Raw genomic sequence first — 14,709 nt, forward strand, 5'->3', positions numbered from 1 at the left:
CGGTGCGATGTTCCTCGACCACTAATTTAAGAGAAGCTTTAAGCTGTTTGAAGTAGTTTTAAAGTAAAGTAATTTTCTACAGTGTAATGCTAACGCTTGTTTCTGGGAACAAACATTGATATCACTTTAACTCAAGAGACCCCCCCTTGCAAAAATGCACATAAAATGCAGGTTAAAAATATGCACACAACATTTATTTCTTCCACAAGTTTGCTCACTTCATAATAAAGTTCTATGGTTAAGTCTTCAACTCACCGATAGTGTAGAACAGGTTTTATGGACTACCCACCCCTTACAGAAAGTTTACAATTTATCCATTAATAGACAGAAGCTCAGGCAGCTTCTAGAGTGAGCAGCTGACCTGATCCACATTACCTGTTTAACACAAGGAAAACACGCCACCATCAGCAAACTCTCCCCAATCAATACAATTATTTACTTACAAATGGCTCCCACTTGAACTTTTGGGGTTAACTTGATTATGATAGTGAAGATGATGCACAATCCACTTGTTTCTTGTGTGGTTTAGAACTGACAGATTCTTGCAAGTCAGAACAACTGGGCAAGGGTCACCTTACAGAGTATCAGGTATGTCCATAATGGGCTGCAGGTCACTTTGGATGGCATGGTGGCTCAGTGGTCAGTGCTGCTGCTGCACAGCACCAGGGACCCAGGTTCAATTCCATCCTCGAGCATCTGTGTGGAGTTTTCACATTCTCCCTGTGTTTGTGTGGATTTCCTCCCACAGTCCACATATGTACAGGTTAGGAATGGATTGGCCATGCTTAAATTGCCCATAGTGTCCAGGCATATGTAAGCTGGGTGGATTAATCATGGGAAATGCAGAGTTACAGGGATGGGGTGGGACTGGGTGATATGTTGTTCGGGGGGTTGGGGTGGATTTGATGAGCCAAATGGCCTGCTTCCTTGCTGTAGGGGGCTCTGTGATTGTGTCCTGTGTGACTTTAAACTGAGATTATAGTGTTACATGGTCACAAGGACATTCCAGCCTCCAGTATCAAAAATGCAAGGTATCCGTGATTAAATTTTTTAAAGTTCATTCATTGGATGTGGATGTTACTAGCTAGGTAAGCAGTTATTGCCCATCCCTATTTATCCAGAGGGCAGTTAAGAGTCAACCATATTGCATTGGGTCTGGAGACACATGTAGACCAGACCAGGTAAAGTTAGCAGCTTCCCTCCTGAAAGGACATTAGTGAACCAGATGGGTTTTCCTGACAATCAACAATGGATCCCTGGTCTTCTCTAGAATCTTAATTCTAGATTTTAATTGCATTCAAATTCTACCATCTGCAGTGGGGTATAAACTGGACCAGGTATGGGTGGCAGATTTCCTTCCCTTAAGGTAATTATTGATCCAGATGGGTCTTTACAACAATGTTTACATGGATGGCATTGGCTAGCATTTATTCCAGACTTTTAATTAAATTCAAATTTCACCACCTGCCATAGAGGGAATATGAACTCATGTGTCCAGAGTTAATAACCAAAGGTTACTGGATTACTGGTCCACTGACATCACCAGTACACTAGTTGCCTTTATATACGACCAATTGCTTTGTCCCAGTCCTTTTCGGTTGACGGAGATAATGAGGTGTGGTAGTTGCTGTGTTAGGAAATAAGCTTCAGGACATAAAAACTGTACAAAGACCAAAACCAGAAACTGCTGGCAACACACAGCAGCTCAGGCAGCATCAGTGGAGACAACAGGAGGAATTAATGCTTCAGACACTGGACTCAAAGCTGTGTAAAACCTGCCCCTGAATGAGAGAGAGCAGTCTTGATGCATGTTCACTGGGAGGGGATGGACATTTCCCAAGGCAGGAGGAGATGGCAGTCCATTTGTTGCCTCATTTCAATGTAGCACTAAATAGACCAATAACGAAACTGGGGAAATTTGAGAGGAAAAAGCCAAATGCTTGACCCTTGTAGATCTCACCATCTGAGGGCGAAGGGGTGGCTGCGGGAATGGAGTCCTCTTGTTACCATGTGTACCAACATTAGGGGTGAGTTGTCATTTTTGCTGCCTTTGTAATTTATAGCAGTGCCCAGCACAAACTGCACTGTTATACAAATAAACCTAGTGACTGGCAAATCCCTTCCTCATAACTGAGTGGAGTGGGGAAATAAGCATTCTTGAAAATTTCTTTCTCCCCTCCTAATTAAAGAAGAGGAATAGGATGGGGTTTTACTGCAGAGAGAGAGCCATCCAAAAATAGGCCCACACTTCTCCACATGAGCCATGTCCCATTCTACATCATCTAGTCATCACCTTCAGGAAAACAGAAAGACATTTCCTGTTTTCAGCCAAAAACATAGACAGATAAATGTTTCATCCCAGATAAAACCTTTGGCTATCATTAATCCAACTTTAGGTGCACAGTAAGCTTAATATCATTCTATAAACTTTTGTTTTGAGGTACGGTGTCTTATGAAAAATAAGAGTTTGCTGTAATGGTGTACAAATCAAGTTTTGTAATATATTGAAATCTTGAACAATGACTGAAATCCCTGCTTCTGTGTTATAACTGCTCACTTTATTTACAGAAAAAGCTGACTAGAGTTCTCAAGTTACCTCAAGAATAGAGTAGTGCTAGAAAAGCACAGCAGGTCAGACAGCATCCAAGGAGCAGGAAAAATCGATGTTTCAGGCAAAAGTTCTTCATTAGGAATTCCTAATGAAGGGCTTTTGCCCAAAACGTCAACTCTCCTGCTCCAGGAACGCTGCCTGACCTGTTTGCTTTTTCAGCACCACTCTAATCTTGATTCCAATCTCCAGCAGCTGCAGTACCCTCTTCTGCCTTTTCAAGTTACCTCTTCAGTCATCAGGCACAGTTCTACACTACAGAATAAAGAATGAATTACAGGTCTTATAATTGCCCTTTAGATCTGAACAGCACTAGCAACAACAACATGCATTTTTAACATTGTAAAATCATGATGAAGTGCTTCAAGGGTACATTTTAAACAAAATATGACACTTAAAGAGATATTAGGGGACAGTGAAAGAAAGCTTGGCCAAGTAGATAGGGTATTAAGCAACATCTTAAAGGAATAGAGATTTTTAAAAATTAAAAAATAGCATGTTATCTAAATGTTGAGAGGATGCAGAGCTCTGAGATTCAGAGAGATCAGGATGCCCTAGTATCCAGGATGCCGGGGGGGGAGAGGTGGGGGTTATCTGTAATGTGACGTTATCCGCTGCCGAAAATGGAGAGGAATATGTGTCTGAAAGGATGCATCACGTTACTTTCTAGATGGCTTGAAGTTCGATACAGTAGGTGTCCGAAGGGGTTCATGTGCAGAGATCTTTAGAATTCCACAAACAGGTGTAGAAATTAATCAAGAGGGTCAATGGAATGTTGGCCTTTATATCGGGAGGACTGGAGCACAAGGTTGCAGAGGTTTTGCTGCTGTTATATCAAACCCTGGTGAGATACCACTTGGAGAATTGTGAACAGATCTGGGCACCACACCTTGGGAAGGATAGATTGGCCTTGGCTGGAGTACAACGTAGACTTGCAAAACGGGACCTGGACCCCAGGGGTAACTTCACGAGGCAAGATTACACACATTACGCCCATTTTCTCGAGACTTCAGAAGGTTAAGGGATCATCTGATTGGATCCTTAATGCATTAACAGGAAAAAAACATGACAGATAAAGATAAACAGTTTTGACTGGTTGGGGATTCCAGACGGAGGGAGCATTGTCTGAGAATTAGGATCAGATCCGTTCAGGAGAGATGTTAGGAAGCACTTCTACACCCAAACACTGGTTGAGTTTGGAACTCTTTCCATAAATGGCGATTGATGTTAGATCATTTGTTAAACAAAGTTGTTAAGGGATATGGGCCAAAGGCAAGTATATGAAGTTAGGCCACAGATCAGCCATGATCTCATTGAATGATGGGACAGGCTTGAGGGGCTGAATGACCTACTCATGTTCCTATATAGAATTTTACATTTAATTGCAAAAAGAATTGAATGGAAGAGTAGGGAGATTATGCTTCAATTATCCAATATTGTGTACAGTACTGATCACTGTGCTTACAGAAGGATGTTAAAAATTGGAAGCAGTTCAAAGGAGGTTTATTAGACTAATATACAGAATGAGCAGATTGCCTTATGTGGAAAGACTAAACAGGCTCTGTCTGTATCCTCTGGAGCTTAGAAAAGTCAGAGGTGGCTTAAGTAAAACGTAAGATCCTGAGAGGTCTTGACTGGTTGGATGTTGAAATACTTCCTCTTGTGGGAGAATCCAGAACTAGGAGTCATAGTTTAAAAATAAGAAGTTGCCCAATTAAGACAGAGATGATGACACATTTTTTTTTCTGTCAGAGGGTTGTGAGTCTGGAATTCCCTTCCTCAAAAGGCAATGCTTTCAGAATCTTGTAATATTTTTAAAGCAGAGGTCGATAGATTTTTGATGACCAAGGTAAAATAACTCCACAGAGTCATTTATTTATTTACACCTGAACAGTCCTTTACTTTAGGACTGCCTCATCAGATCCAACTCTCAGAGTGTCAGAACTTCTAACACTCCTCTTTCTATCTGTCAGCCAGGGCTCCCTGATTGATCCAGGTTAACAGCCCCAACCAGGGAACTCATATTCAATGATGTCCAGCTGGCTGACCTTATTGCAATCACTGCACAAGGGATGATGTGGAGGTGCCGGTGTTGGACTGGGGTGGACACAGTCAGAATCAAAGAATGTGGCACTGGAAAAGCACAGCCAGTCAGGCAGCATCCGAGGAGCAGGAGAGTCAATTTTTCGGGCATAAGCCCTTCAAAAGGACAAATTCAGAGTTGTACAGTACCAGGTTATAGTCCAACAAGATAAGAAGCAATGCTCCGATAGCTTGAATTTCAAATACATCTGTTGGACTATAACCTGGTGCTGTGTGGCTTCTGACCATGAGGGGCATGGATAGGATAAATAGACAAGATCTTTTCCCTGTGGTGGGGGACTCCAGAATTAGAAGGCATAGGTTTGGGGTGAGAGGGCAAAGATATAAAAGGGACCTAAGGGGTAACATTTTCACGTAGAGGGTGGTACGTGTATGGAATGAGTTGCCAGAAAGTGGTGGAGGCTGGTACAATTACAGCATTTAAAAGCCATCTGGATGGGGACATGATTAGGAGGGATTTAGAGGGATATGGGCCAAGTGCTGGCAAACGGGACTAGATTGGGTTGGGATACTTGGTTGGCGTGGACAATTTGGGCTGAAGGGTCTGTTTCCATGCTGTACATCTCTGTGACTGTATGAGCATGTACGCCAGAGACTGTAAGATTAATCAGGGATGTGCAGGAATGTAGAATTGAGGTTAAGATCAGATCAGCCACAATTTCATTGACTGGGTCAGCAGGCTTGAAGGGCCGAGTGGCCTTCCCTTGTTCCTTCTTTGTATGAGGGATGTGAAGAAGAAATCCAAGAACATAGAACACAGACAGCCATCAAGGGCAGAGCAAAGATAATCAGGGATGTGCAAGAAGCCAGACGTGCAGAGGTGTCGCAGGGTTTCAGGGCTGCAGGAGGTCACAGAGGTAGTGATGGGCAGGGACATCACAAGGATAAGAATTTTAAAGTTGAGACATTGCCAGATCAGGAGCACAGAGATAATTAGCTAATTGGATTTGCTGCAAGTCAGTACAAGCAGCAGAGCTTTAGATGAGCCCATTTCTGTGTAGCATGAGCGTTAATAATACTACAAATGCTATCACATTGATTTAAAAAGAAGTTAAAGGATACTAAAAGGACATGAGATATCAAAGTTTTTCATTGCATTCATCAGGACTGGGAAGCAACAAAAAGGCAAGAGAGATACCAATTTATACAGCACGGGAAAAGGGTGCATCCGAGGAACAGGAGAATCGATGTTTAGGACATAAGCCCTTCATTAGGAAAGGTTTATGCCTGAAACGTTGATTCTCTTGCTGCTTGGATGCTGCCTGGCCTGCTGTGCTTTTCCAGCACCACATTCCCAACTCTGATCTCCAGCATCTGCAGTCCTCACTTTCTTTCAGTTGGGTGAATGAGCCAAGGGGTGGTAGATGGAATTTAATTCAGATAAATGCGAGGGGTTGCATTTTGGTACACCACGAAAACAGACCCTTCGGGCCAACTCATCCATGCCAACCAGATATCCCACTCCAATCTAGTCCCACCTGCCAGCACCCAGCCCATATCCCTCCAAACTCTTCCCATTCATATACCCATCAAGTTTCCTTTTAAATGTTGCAATTGTACTAACCTCCAACACTTCCTCTGGCAGCTCATTCATTACACGTACCACCCTCTGTGTGAAAACGTTGCCCCTTAGATCTTTTTTATATCTTCCCCCTCTCACCCTAAACCTATGCCCTCTAGTTCTGGACTCGCCCACCCCAGGGAAAATACTTTGCCTATTTACCCTATCCATGCCCTTCATGATTTTATAAACCTCTATAACATCACTCCTCAACCTCCAAAGCTCCAGGGAAAACAGCTCCAGCCAATTCAATCTCTCCCAGTAGCTCAAATCATCCAACCCTGGCACCATCCTTTTCTGAACCCTTTTGAGTTTCCCAACATCTTTTCGATAGGAAGGAGACCAGAATTACATGCAATATTCCAACAGTGGCCTAACCAATATCCTGTACAGCCAAAACATGACCTCCCAACTCCTGTACTCAATGCTCTGACCAATAAAGGAAAGCATACCAAACACCTTCTTCACTATCCCATCGACCTGTGACTACCTACGACTCTACTTTCAAGGAGCCATGAACCTGCTCTCCAAGGTTTCTTTGTTCAGCAACACTCCCTCGGACCTTAAGTGTAAGTCTTGCTAAGATTTGCTTTCCCAAAATGCAGCACCTCGCATTTATCTAAATTAAACTCTATCTGTCACTCCTCAGCCCATTGGTCCATCTTACACATTAATGGAAGGGGGTTAATGGTACACAGCTAATGGTAGAGAAACCTAGGGGTTCGTGCACTTGGTCCATTGAAAGTTGTGTCACAGGTAGGCAGGGTGGTTAAGAAGGTGTTTAACACACTTGCCTTCATTGCTCAGACCATTGAGTATAGGAGTTGGGACGTCATGTTGAGGTTGTATAGGACATTAGTGAGGCCACTTTTGTGTACCATGTAGAGTTCTAGTTGCTCTGCTCAAGAAAGATATTCTTAAATTGGAAAAGGTGCAGAAAAGATGTACAAGAATGTTGCCAGGACTGGAGGACTTGAGTCATAAGGAGAGGCTGGAGAGGCTGGGACCTTTTTCATGGCACATAGAATATTGAGGGGTGATCTTATCGAGGTCTATAGAATGATGAAAAGCATGGTTAAGTTGAATTGAAAGGTCTTTTCCACAGGGTGGGGGAGTTCAAAACCAGAGGACATAATTCTAAGATGAGAGGAGAAAGACATAAAAAGGATCCGGGGGCAATTGTTTCATACAGAGGGTGGTTCATATATGGAATAAACTGCCAGAAGAAGTGGTCATTGCAGGTACAGTTATAACCTTTAAAAGACATTTGGACAGGTACTTGGATAGGAAAGGTTTAGAGGGACATGGGCCAAAGGCAGGCAAATGGGGTTAGGTTAGTTTGGGAAACTTGGTCAGCTTGGATTAGTTGGACTGACGGGTCTGTTTTGTTCTGTATGACTGTCTAACTCTATAAACGCCTCATGCCTTTCCAAGACTGAGTTCCTAAGTATTGCTAGATGTAGCTTTGAGCACAGACAAATACGTCAGTCTGCAAGCCCGAATGATTGTAAATTAGTGTCCATTGTCACTCTCGGCACAGTCGGGGCTGTCTAATAAATGATGTCCAATCGCAGAATCACATCTAATGGTGGACATCCTGTTCTGATTTCAGAAGAGAATGAAATGTTAAATGAGGAACGTTAGGCCAGTTAATATAACGGTACTGGTGAATGGAAATACTGGAACAGCCTTTGAACAGGATATCATAGTTTCACATTGGAAAGTCAAAAGATGGTGCCTGCACGGTTTTAGAAACAATATGAAAGGAAAACTCCTTTGTATTAATTTGTGGGACATAAGTAATGATGGTTAGACCAGCATTTATGACCCATCCCTAATTGCCCTTGAACTGAGTGGCATTACTGTGTCATTTCAAGGGGCAGTTAAGAGTCGACCATATTGCTGTGGGCCTGGAGTCACATGTAGGCCAGACCAGGTAAGGACGGCAAATTCCTTCCCTAACAGATGAGAGTGAACCGGATGGGTTTTAATGACAATTACCAATGGTTGCCGTTAGACTAATGTTTAATCCCAGATTTGCCTTTTGCTGAATTCAAATTTCATCATCCGCCATAAGGAAATTCCAACATGTTTCCCTAGCAAGCCCATTGACATTATACTATTACCTTCCCTATTATAAGTAATGCTGTTAGAACAATGCTTCCCAAAGTGAGGAACATATGTCTTTAGGAGCAGATGTCTCCAGGGTGCACTTCTTTCTCTTAATTTCATAATGGTAGCATTTTGAGGGGAAAAAATGACAGTACAACACAGGAAGAGGCCCTTTGGCCCACCAAGATGGTGCCAACACATGATGCCTTTCTAAATTAAAAGCCCTTTGCCTCTATGTGATCCGTATCCCTCTATTCCCTGTCATTTGCTATTGTACCTGCCTCGACCACCTCCTCTGGCAACAGATTCCAAACCAGTTAGCACCCACTGAGGAAAAAACATGCCTCTGACATCTTGTAAACTCCTAGAGACAAAAAAAACTCTGCAGCTTCTGGAACCCAAAGTAGACAGTCACGAGGCTGGAAGAACTCAGCAAAGCAGGCTTTATCGGGAGGGGGAGAAGTCGATGTTTCGGGTGTAACGTTTTTTCTGATTGCTACCTCCCGCTGGTCCAGGGGATTCCCAAACAGGAGTGTCCAAGGTGCTCAGGTATATGTAGCTCCATTTCCCAGCTCGCTGCAGGTATTACTGAGCTGCAGTGGTACTGGAAAGCAGCACAGAGCAACAGGGAAACAACCTGTGACCAGAGAAGCAGGGAGCACCGGGGAGGTGGGTGGTGATTCAAGGATCGGCACTGGTTCAGCGATACTCCAAAAGAGCAGTAGCTACTGCCTGAAACTCTACTCAGATTGTGAGAGGCAAACACTGGGCAACCTTCCCAGCTACCTCCACCCAGCCCCACCCTCTCCTTCCCATTTATCTCTCAAACCCCTTGGCCCACAAGGAGGAGAACATGAGGACTGCATCCAAGGAGCGGGAGAATTGGAGTTTTGAGCTTAAGCTCTTCATCAGGAATGAGGCTTTTGGGCCAAAGGTTGAGAGTGTGGTGCTGGAAAAGCACAGCTGGTCAGGCAGCATCCGAGGAGCAGGAGAATCCAAGGGTTTATGCCCAAAACGTCGACTCTCCTCCTCCTCGGATGCTGCCTGACCGGTTGTGCTTTTCCAGTGCCGCACTCTCAACCCTCGGCCCACAAGCCTCATTCCTGATGAAGGAACTACGCACGAAACGTCGATTCTCCTGCTCCTTGCTCAGCAGTGAGGCTGGGCTTTGAGGAAGGAGGGGACCGAGGGAGGGTGGAAGTGGTTACAAACATGTGAATAAGAAACAGGAGTAGACCATTCAGCCCATCGAGCCTGACCTACCTTGAGATTGTGGAGGAGGAGGAAGTGACGCTTCCTGATGAAGGGCCTATGCTCGAAATGTTGATTCTCCTGCTCCTTGGATGCTGCCTGACCTGCTGTGCTTTTCTAGCACCACACTTGTTGACTCTACCTTGAGATCATGGCTGTTTTGATTTTAACCCTACAGTCCTGTGTAACCTAGGTTAGCTGCAGTAATCAGTTACTATTGTTAACTCTCCGAGAACAGCCATTGCTTTCTATATTGTAAATTCCCAGAAGCTGGGTGAATGATGAAGGCAGGAGGAGTCCATTTCACATGGTCCCATGGGGACCCTTCACATCCATTTGAATTCAAACAGAAAAGCAAGACTTCATCAGCCAGACATCAAACTGTTAAAAGATTGTATATTGAGTCAGGGTCCTAAAAATGGTGGTTTGTCTTCATTTCGGTCTGTTTAAATCACAAAACGTCACACACACACCCCTCTGCAACTCACTGCAAATGTGGCCATTTTATGAGCTTTGACAAAGGCTCAGTTAGACTCGAAACGTCAGCTCTTTTCTCTCCTTCAGATGCTGCCAGACCTGCTGAGATTTTCCAGCATTTTCTCTTTTGGCCATTTTATTTTTTTTTACTCAAGCAAGGGGAAACACCTGAGTGGTCCAGTGACAAAGCAGTGCCCTTCACATCAAAGGGCAATGCTGTGTGACTTTTGGCCATTTTATGTGTCATGGTGTAAAATGCTGCCACCTGGTGGAATCGAACAGACTTGCTCCTTGTTTTACCTATTTTGTTTAGAGATGCTGTTACACAATCTCTGGAGCAGGTGAGATTTGAAACCCTTCGTCCGGGGGATGAACACTACCACTACACCGCAAGAGTACCCTTTATTGACTTTCCACCCCTTTTGCCCAATTAGTGTTTTACTCAGCTGGGATACGCTTAAAGCATTGACTTGCTTTAGAAAGTAGACAGGCCACACCCTCTCGGATTCCCACAATATTAACCAAAACGGCGAATACTGCAGAAAAACCCAGCAGGTCTGGCAGCATCCGTGGGGAGAGAGACAAACTTAATGCTTCGAGTCCAATTTTCAGTACCAGTTCCAGAACCGGAGGCTGCCAGACCTGCTACGTTTCTCTGGCATTTTCTCTGTTTGATTCAGATTTTCGGCCTCTGGAATATTTTGCTTTCACTTCCCCAATATTGTTCTGAAAGCTGCCTCCAAGAATGGGAGAACAGTAAGTTTTATTGGTTTGTAAACTTTCCCCAATATCTCATGGAAATTAACTTAATGAAAGATGCTGGAAGTTGCTTGTTTTGAGAAGCTGGATTAGCTGCGAGGTGTAGTGCTCCCCCTATGGGCGAACAGGCCAACAGCGATTGTTGTCCAAACCAAGGTCTCGAGACAAGACCCCCTGATACTACACACCAACAGAGTGAGTATCCTGTGGAGGGGACAGGAGGGCAAGGCGCAATTAAATTGGCAGATGGGGCAATTCTTTATTTCTCATTCATGGTTTGAGGGCTTCTTTGGCTAGGCCAGCACTGATTCCCTGCAGTGTGGAAACAGGCCCTTTGGCCCAACACGTCCACACCAACCTTCTGAAGAGTAACTCACCCAGATCATCTCCCTCTGACTAATGAAACCTAACACTATGGGCAATTTAGCACGGCCAATTCACCTGACCTGCACATCTTTGTGACTATGGGAGGAAACCCACGCAGACACGGGGAGAATGTCCAAACTCCACACAGACGGTCACCTGAGGCTGGGATCAAACCTGGGACCCTGGTGTCGTGAGGCAGCAGTGCTAACCATTGAGCCACCATGCCATCCACTATCACTAATTGCCCAGAGGGCAGTTAAGAGTCAACCACATTGCTGTGGGTCTGGAATCACATGTAGGCCAGACCAGGTGAAGATGGCGGTTTCCTTCCCTAAAGGGCATTAGTGCACCAGGTGGGGTTTTCCCCCAACACGATCATCATTACTCTTAATTCCAAACTTTCATGGAATTCAAATTCCACCATCTGCCATGGCCGGATTTGAACCCAGGTCCCCAGAACATTACTTGGGTATCTGGATTGACATTCCATCAATAATACCAGTAGGCCATCACCTCCTCACTACAATTGAAAATAGTAAGTTGGACATTATACAGAAAACTGTGTCCTGTCCCCATATTGCAAAGTGGTGTGGCATTGGGAAAGGGGAATAAAAGTTATACCATTATGATATGAAAACATGCTGAACAAAGAGATCTGGGAGTGCAGGTTCATAGCTCCTTGAAAGTGGAGTTGCAGGTAGATAGGATAGTGAAGAAGGCGTTTGGTATGCTTTCCTTTATTGGTCAGAGTATTGAGTACAGGAGTTGGGAGTTCATGTTGCAGCTGTACAGGACATTAGTTAGGCCACTGTTTGGAATATTGCATGCAATTCTGGTCTCCTTCTTATCAGAAAGATGTTGGGAAACTCAAAAGGGTTCAGAAAAGGTTTACAAGGATGTTGCCAGGGTTGGATGATTTGAGCTACAGGGAGAGGTTGAACAGGCTGGGGCTGTTTTCCCTGGAGCACCAGAGGCTGAGGGGTGACCTCATAGAGGTTTATAAAATCATGAGCGGCGTGGATAGGATAAATAGACAAAGTCTTTTCCCTGGAATGAGGGAGTCCAGAGCTAGAGGGCATAGGTTTAGGTTGAGAGGGGAAAGATATAAAAGGGACCTAAGGGGAAACTTTTTCACACAAAGGGTTGTGTGTGACGGAATGAGCTGCCACAGGAAGTGGTGGAGGCTGGTACAATTGCAACATTTAAGAGGCATTTGGATGGGTGTATGAATAGGAAGGGTTTGGAGGGATATGGGCCGGGTGCTGGCAGGTGGGACCAGATTGGGCTGGGATATCTGGTCAGCATGGACAGGTTGGACCGAAGGGTCTGTTTCCATGCTGTACATCTCTATGACTCTAACGTCAGGCCCGGATCTCCAGAAAGGAGAAGATAGAGTGTTGTATGAAAGATTTTGATTAATTAGGCATATGGAAGATGTTTCCACTTAGGGAGCCCAGAATTATGGCTAAAATAGAAGTTGCTGGAATGACTCAGAAGGTCTGGCAGCACCTGTGGAGAGAAATCAGAGTTAACATTTCTGGTTTAGTGACCCTTTCTCAGAATTAATGCTCATAACTTTTGTATAGTGATGAACAGATCCATAGAGAGGAGTGATGAGAATGTGGAACTCACTATTTGAGGCTGTAGCTGAGTCTATACCATGTTTAGTTCTGCTCCCACTCATTATAGGAAGGATATAGAAGCTTTAGAGAGGGTGCGGAGGAGATTTACCGGGATGCTGCCTGGACTACAGGGCATGTCTTATGAAGAAAGGTTGAGGGAGCTGGGGCTTTTCTCAATGGAGTGAAGAAGGATGAGAGGCGACTTATAGAGGTGTACAAGATAATGAGAGGCATAGAGTGGATAGCCAGAAACCTTTTCCCAGGGCAGAAATGGCTATCACAAGGGGATATAATTTTAAGGTGATTGGAGGAAGGTTTAGGGGAGATGTCAGAGTTAGATTCTTGACACAGAGAGTGGTGGGTGCATAGAATGCACTGACAACAGTGGTAGCAGAGTCAGATACATTTAAGCAACTCTGGGATAGGCACATGGATGATAGTAAAATGAAGGGTGTGTAGGTTAGTTTGATCTTAGAGCAGGATAAAAGGTCGGCACAACATTGAAGGCCGAAGGGCCTGAGCTGTGCTGTACTGTTCTCTGTTCTATGCTCACAACAGAGAAGGTAGCTGTACACGAGTGAGAAAATATGAGAAGGATATGTTGATAGAATGAATTCACCTTCAGTGGAACCTTTCGCACCCATGATCTCTACCAGCTGGATGAACAAGAGCAGCAGTCACATGGGAACAATTTCTCCTCTAAGCCACACACCATCCTCGCTTGGAACTGATCACAATCTTTTGCTGAGTCAAAATCTTATGACTCCCTGTGTGATGGACCAGGCCAGACCCCCTCAAAACATCTAAGGAGGTAGCCCAGACCCTAACTTTTCCAGTTGTTTTAAGCAGGTGAATATTCCAGGAACAATGCAGCTGGTCAAACCATTCACTTTTAAACTAAACGAAAGGTATTTACACTCGAACAAAAGAAACCGGAATTTAGAATAACATATCTATTTGAAAACCCAACTGGCATGAAAATGCAACTCAACAAAGAGCTCTTCTGATTTCCTGCAACATCCCATTACAAACCTGTTGGCAAAAAGTTGAAAATGTGTTGCTGGTTAAAGCACAGCAGGTCAGGCAGCATCCAAGGAACAGGAAATTCGACGTTTCGGGCATAAGCCCTTCATCAGGAATGAGGAGAGGGTGCCAGGCAGGCTAAGATAAAAGGTAGGGAGGAGGGACTTGGGGGAGGGGCGATGGAGATGTGATAGGTGGAAGGAGGTCAAGGTGAGGGTGATAGGCCGGAGTGGGGTGGGGGCGGAGAGGTCAGGAAGAAGATTGCAGGTTAGGAGGGCGGTGCTGAGTTGAGGGAACCGACTGAGACAAGGTGGGGGGAGGAGGGGAAATGAGGAAACTGGAGAAATCTGAGTTCATTCCTTGTGGTTGGAGGGTTCCCAGGCGGAAGATGAGGCGTTCTTCCTCCAACCGTCGTGTTGTTGGCAAAAAGGTCGATTCAAACACAGGTTCTTACAGGAGAGATGTCAGAGAGAGAGAGAGAGGATCAGAATGGAGCTGTTTCTTTGGGTCCCCAGCTAAAACTAACCCAAAACTAGAAAAAAAAACCCTGAACAGGGAGAACTGACCACTCCCCTTTCTTTGTCCAGGTGTTTTAAAAAACTGAAAGCCTTTTCTGATTATTGACTTAAGCAGCATCTGTTAGCCATTATTAAAGTAGCCAGTTCAGACATTTCAACACCTCTGCCTTTTCGACCCTTCTCGAAAAAAAACCAAGGATAGAATAACCTTGTTAAAGGAGCAGCATCCTCACACCTAACAGTACTGTTGGTGTCTCTACACCACATGGACTGCAGCAGTTCAAGAAGGCAGGTCATCAGTTTTGTGTA

Source organism: Hemiscyllium ocellatum, chromosome 13 (genome assembly GCF_020745735.1).
Source record: "Hemiscyllium ocellatum isolate sHemOce1 chromosome 13, sHemOce1.pat.X.cur, whole genome shotgun sequence".
In the NCBI taxonomy this organism is placed as follows: Eukaryota; Metazoa; Chordata; class Chondrichthyes; order Orectolobiformes; family Hemiscylliidae; genus Hemiscyllium; species Hemiscyllium ocellatum.